The 6,942-nt window shown below is 35.4% G+C and overlaps 1 protein-coding gene across 4 annotated transcripts in view; it reads right to left on the bottom strand.

Annotated features, from left to right (window-relative positions):
- Positions 1-308: 308 nt before the first annotated feature.
- Zdhhc8 (zinc finger DHHC-type containing 8) overlaps positions 309-6,942 on the bottom strand; it is a 103,661-nt gene continuing 97,027 nt past the window's right edge. For 3 of the 4 annotated variants that reach the window (XM_069846916.1, XM_069846918.1, XM_069846919.1), the window contains one exon: positions 309-6,942. This exon is cut by the window's right edge and continues 27,600 nt beyond it. The gene's annotated coding sequence lies outside the window, so the exon portion shown is untranslated. The other variant, XR_011336085.1, reaches the window with a different exon arrangement.

Below are 6,942 nucleotides of genomic sequence, written 5' to 3'. Positions count from 1 at the left end.
TGCAACACATACTTAATGATTGTAAATATGACAGCGTAAATGTCACAATCAACAAATATTTTAAAGTAAGTGAAGATTACATCAGGAGAAATTTTGCATAAAATTAAGCATTAAGTTATACTTGTTATCATTTGTAACTTAACCTGTAATTTCTATTAATAAACAGCCTTTACAAAAACTTCCCATTTCTATGACAGGCAGGAAAATATAGGACGAGGAAGGAATGGATGGAATACAAACTCTCAGAGAGAGAGAGTATATGTAATGGAATACATCAGATGGATGACATCTATAATCTAGATATGCAATTTCACCAACTTGGAAACTTGTTAAACATTTCTTATATTACATTTACAAATCGAAACACACACAAAAATTGGAGAGATTTTTTTTTTTTTCATTTCGTGTTACCTGTATATAAATTAACTACAACATTATTAATATTATTATTACTGTAATAATAATATATAAAAAAGTCTGTTTGTTTCTTCAGGTGATGGGATATTGTTTTTCCTAGGTCAACCGACACACATGCATACACACATACATACATACGTACACATACTATATGAATGAACAGATTTCCTTTTTCCTTACATACACTGATCTCTAAATAATCAAAACTATGCACCTCATATCTGCTCATTCAGTCATTCCAAATACATCACAACCAATTTGTGTTTCTAATATCTTCACGAACCATAATGTATTCACTCGTCCCAAGTGCCAACTGCAAAGTCACAAATGTAATTAGTTACCTTTGTGCACACACACTGCCTGCGCAGAAAGTGTTGGCATTTCCAGAATATGATCTGCAGTTACGAAACCACGTACTAATAACGACTTACATTACTTAAATGGACAATTTTTCTGTTAACTGGCAAAACATCATCACACTGTAATAAAGACTAAACAATAGTAGTACAGAAGATTAGTATTTTAACTTAGTGGAACATTAGTCTCTGTGGCAAATGATCTGTTCACAAAAATATAGTCAAAATCACCACACATACTGCTGCTGTCATCGTCATCTTTCTTTGTCCTCTACAATTTTTATCTTCTTGCAGCAAATACATAAACACTGGTCACACTGGCAATTGTCGTTTCAGTGCCAGACAACATACAATAGAATTAAAGATTGCACATGAATTACTTGTTCGGCCTAGTTGCAATCTTCCACAGAAACATTCGGATATTATAAACAATAAAATGTTTAACAATAGTAAAAGAAAAGAAAAAAAAAAACTCATTGATGGGAACAATATGATCTGTTTCTACTATCTATGTCTCTTAAGTGACAGTCCCCTTTTGTGTCAACTCTAGTACTTAAATTCTATATTACACCCTCCAGGATAACTGGACAGTGGACTAGAACAAACTGACACATTCAGGTTCGACTCCAGTTGAGGGATATCCAATGAAGACTGATCACGTGATAACATATAATTTTTTATTAGTACAGTTTTCATGACAATGAAACTATTGGAAACGCAATAATCCAGTCACCTTAATTTATAGTGCGTGTTTATGTTAAAATATTGAAATTAATGGTAAATTAATATGCTTATACAGGGTGTTTCAGAATACTTCTTATTTCAGATATGACAGAGGGCATGTAATTAAACATTTTTTCTTTATAAAGTAGTGTTCCGAAATGCTTTCGTATTGAGATGTAATGATGCGAAATAAATGAGGATTTCAAACAACAACATGATCAGTAAAGATAGGCGCTCACTTACTGAAAAAAATTCGTTCGTTGCATTGGGATTTTTATTACATTTGTCCGCATTTCCGAATGAATCATCAAATAGTGTTGTAATTTTTCGCTAGAGCGCATTATTTCATTGTGTTCTGAACTGAACCTGGAAATAAAATGAATAGCTCTGTAACTTAAATAAACCATGAAGGACATACCTGGTTAATTTAGTATTTTCCCAATTTCATCCCATATGTTCTTTCTCCATATTACATTGCTATAATTCTAATTTCATAAATTATAAAGCTCTTCATACTGTTGGACTTAATAAAATAAGCTTCGCATCATCCATTTCATCTTCAGCGATTGGAGGCCTTGCAATCGATATATTTGCCATCACATTCTTTATTTCGATCTTGACCGTACGGAAATGCGTTTAGAATTCTCTGGCAAGAATTCTGATTGGAATCCGGTCATGCAGACAGAGGAGATCTGGCCAAGTGGGCGACACTTCATTTAACACATTCACGGCCAAAGTCGACTTATGTCGATTTAACACCACTGCAAAGCATACGTCATGTTTAAAACCCCTGGTTCAGTTAAAAGGCTAGCCTTTTAAATGCCTGGCAGTGAATGTGTTAAAATAATACAAAGAATAAAAATCCGAACGTGGCATACGGATCTGTTCTGGCAAGTGGGCGCCTACCTTAAATGGCCAATATCTTGAAGACTTTAATCTAGCTTCGAAAATGTTGTATGACGAGAATATGATGCTGAGGATGTTGCTCCGTATTGATTCGAACTGCCTCATTAGCATTGCTGAGAGTTGCTCCATATGCAACTTTAATGATTGGAAATTTATGTTGTTGTTTTCTAATGCCAGGCATTTGACAATAAAGTCATTTGACCTCTTGCACTCCAATATTTTTCAAAGATATTATCATGAACAATAATGAAGTTGATTTGTTTTCGTTATATGTCACAAAATAACTTCTGTCAGATCTTTTTATAAATTTCCAATCTCATTTACATTCAAATTTACACTCCAATATGAGATTGGAAATTTATAAAAAGATATGACAAGTTATTTTGTGACATATAACGAAAACAAATCAACTTCAATTGTTCCTATGGTAATGGAAATAGCTGAAACCACTGCCTGCTCAATCGAAGTTATTTTGCTGCTAGGTGGCAGATGGTGCACACCACTATTAACATTATTAATAATAGCAGTGTGCACTACCTGCCACCTAGCGGCTACTCGCACATAAGTACTGATTGAGCAGGCAATGTAAGCAGCCATAGGATGAGATCCAGCAGGCAGTGGCTGAAACACTAAATTAAAGACAGTCATGGATGACAATAAAAAGTCAATGAAGAATACATGCCCTCTACCTATAGCCGAAAATTAAGAATAGTTATTCTGAAAAACCTTGTCATATGTGTATGTCTCTCTCTGTATCCATTAACATATTATATATATATATATATATATATATATATATATATATATATATATATTTCCACTTTGTTTTGATATATAATTTCTGTGACATTTGAAAACTACATACAGGTCCACGACTAGGGTAATATTGCCCTAAACCTGGGAGATTCAGCTATTCTGTTGGGACTGTTATTCTACGCTAACTGCAACAACTGGAAGAAAGAAGGGAAATTATGCCAAAATTTTCCTTTAATATTGGCATATAAAATTCAAGTCTTGGATAGTATAACCACAGTGTAGTATATACAGTCACGAAGCTCAATACGTAGAAAATATGCATTCATAGATAGTTGCTAACCACTAGGATTGCGACTATCACCTCATTACACACAATGCGAAATAGTACCTGCACAGTCTATTGTTACTAGTACCCTCATGAACTCAAGCTTCGTGACTGTATATACTAGACTGTGGTACAACCATGATGATGGAACATAGGTCATTTTGAAATATTGAAGAGATCATATCCTAGCATACAAGTGAGGAATATAAAATCTTCTCAACCTATTCACTAAAAGTGTATGAAATCTCATATGCAAAACGAACTTTATTGTCCAGTGGATTTACTCATTTGTACAATGAGCAGAATTTGTTTTCCCTCGCTTTAAACTCAGGACAAAGGCAAATTCAATATTTTGAACGTTGTAAATTCTACAGTTTCTTAAAAATTAAAAAATTAAACATAAACCCACTTTTTCAATAAGCCACCAAATTTTCTTCCCGTTTAACTTTAAGTTATCTATCATGTGGTGGAAGTGACATAAAGCTACGTTCATACTGAAGGGTTTGTACTTGGGACACGTCTCTGGCACATATCTCAATATATGTGCCCAGGAGACTTGTGTTCAGATACTTATTATTGCATACATGTGCCTGAAACAAGTATCTAAAGCTCTGAGCAGATGACAGATAACATTCAGAACACAAATCAAAGAACAGACACTGACACTATGGCTTCAGATACTGAACTTTCGTTTTTATGTGCGAGTGCAAGAAGTGCGATTAATGAAGAGAAAAAAGAGAAACTGCGTAGATGGTGGATGCATAACTTAAAGAAACCAATGTAGCCAAGGCGCTTAAAATTCTGTTATGAACGATTTAAAACTTGAAGGCAGTCATGAATTTAAACGTGTCTGTAGAAGAATCTGGAACACTGTTAAATAAGATAGCACCATATGGTAGTTCAAAACTATAGCATTCTAACGCATAAAAATCGTCCCTTGATAAATTACTCTTTACAGGCTTAATTTTGTCAAATTCCCACAAAAAACTGGGATTTCAAATTGTGGATTTTATTTTACATCTTATTTTCATTGGCACTGTATAATGCCCCCAGTTCTATATAATTGCAATGCTTCAATTATCTGTATTGGCTTTCTACCGCTTCACTTCTCGTGCAGTTGGAAATGTGATAAAGACAATACACAAAAGAATTACTAAGCTCGCAAGACAAGAGAACACACATTCACACTCAGAATTTCCAAGACATATAGGTACCTTGTACATTGCTTTCCGGTTATATACAAGGCATATGTCTTGTGATTATTTTTCAAGTGAATACAGTAGAACTTGGTTATAGCGACCTCATTTTGTGCGACACCTCGCCTATAACGTCAAATATTCTGTGGTCCCAACTAATTCCCCATAAGACATAAGCTTTTCTACCTTGCTTAATACGACAAACGTATATGCGTCTACCTCGCATATAACGCCATTTTCAACCTCAGTTTGGAATACGATTTTCTAAGAACCAAAGTATTTTAAGATATATTTTGTTGAAATCTGGTAACCTGGCAAATTCTTTACTGTCCCCTTCTGTCATAGACCCCTGAAATGCAGGCAGATTCCCCACCCCATTGTAACCCACCCGAATTCATGTGGTATTAACGGTAGCTGCTTGCGATCAATTTCGATAGGAAGTTTCACTAAATGGACGCATTTTAACGCCACTAAAAGAAGAGTTTTAACATTGGAAGAAAAAGTTAAATTGATTCATCAAATTGAGAATGGAATTAAAAAAGCTTACATGTGTCGTGAGTTTGGCCTAGTTAATTTCACAATTCAAACGATTTGGAAGTGCAAGGATAAAATTGTTGCTGAATTTGAACAGAATGGATCGAAGCTAGAAGTGAAATTGTAACTGAAATTATGAACATACTCGTAGAACGTAATTTAGAAAGTGTGTATTCGGCAAGTAGGAGACAACAGAGTAAAATGCCTGATTACTTGGCTCCTAAGTAAAGAAGTTTAGTGAATACAGAACAAACTGTTTTACTACAGAATACTGTACCGGTATTTATAATTGTACCTATATTTTATTGTGTTCATGGTAGGCTTAAAAGTGGATACATAAATCTAAAATAAGCCTAATTAAGTTTGTTATTTTTCATTTCCCACCTCACTAGACTGATAATACTAATCTCGGTTACTACGACACTCGTTTATAACAACATAATTTTTAAGGTCCCTTGGATGTCGTTATAACCAAGTTCTACTGTATTTCTGCCCAGGTACTAGGCATAAATCCCAAGTACCTGCATTTTGCGCTGATGGTAGAGTAAACGCAAGAAGAGCTTGCCACAGAAAGCTGCGCGAACTTTCGGAAACGTTCGGGTGCACTCGACCTTGCTTCGATTCGATTGGCAAACTGTCGTCAGTTCTCAGTTGTCTGCTGGCTTGATGTTTCGAGTCAGATTTATCACAGCGCATGTAATGGAACCTAACTAATAACATAACATTGTTGAAAATACAGAAGCACGAATTCTTTTACATATAAAATCACTAATTTTATTTTATTTTATTGGGTTATTTTACGACGCTGTATCAACATCTAGGTTATTTAGCGTCTGAATGAAATGAAGGTGATAATGCCGGTGAAATGAGTCCGAGGTCCAGCACCGAAAGTTACCCAGCATTTGTTCGTATTGGGTTGAGGGAAAACCCCGGAAAAAACCTCAACCAGGTAACTTGCCCCGACCGGGATTCGAACCTGGGCCACCTGGTTTCGCGGCCAGACGCGCTGAACGTTACTTCACAGGTGTGGACTAAAATCACTGAATGAAATTACAAAGATGTTATAAGAAATATGTGGTCGTGTAATAATTGATATTTGACATTGTAACAAAATACTAATAACTAATACTATGTGATTTTATTAAAATGTTCCGATAACTAGCGTAGTACTATGGTCGATTTATTTTAATCTGTATATACTCCTTACGTTACGACAGGAGCCTGTTTCGTTTTTCATAAATTTATAAACGTTATAAATAATTCCCTAGTTTGACTGTGTAACGTTTCATTAGCACTCCCTAATCTAGAGCCAACGGGGGGCATTGTTAAGTACATAGACTGTTATACAGAACTCTGTTATTTTACAAACACACTTTGAACTATATAAAAATCCTGATATGAGGGATAAAACGTAGAAAATGTAACGCATACACTGGCTTCTACCCGCTCTGCACAATACATTTCACGATACGAACGGCTCAAGACCGCGCTTTCGGAATGCACCCTGTAATCAGCATTACGTGATTCATAGCAGCCCTGTAACGAGCATGGCGGCACGAGGACCGAATATCGTTCTCTGCGTATCAGTCAAATGGGCAAGCTTTCTTTGCGCTACCTCTACATGTGCCAAAGCACAAGTCTCAGTAACAAATCCCTCAGTGTGAACATAGCATAAGAATATACAATATGCATGCTGTTCTGACATTTTACATGTTATCCCAAGAAAACC

This window comes from Periplaneta americana, chromosome 15 (genome assembly GCF_040183065.1).
Source record: "Periplaneta americana isolate PAMFEO1 chromosome 15, P.americana_PAMFEO1_priV1, whole genome shotgun sequence".
NCBI lineage: Eukaryota > Metazoa > Arthropoda > Insecta > Blattodea > Blattidae > Periplaneta > Periplaneta americana.
This window is presented reverse-complemented; position numbering and strand designations above follow the sequence as displayed.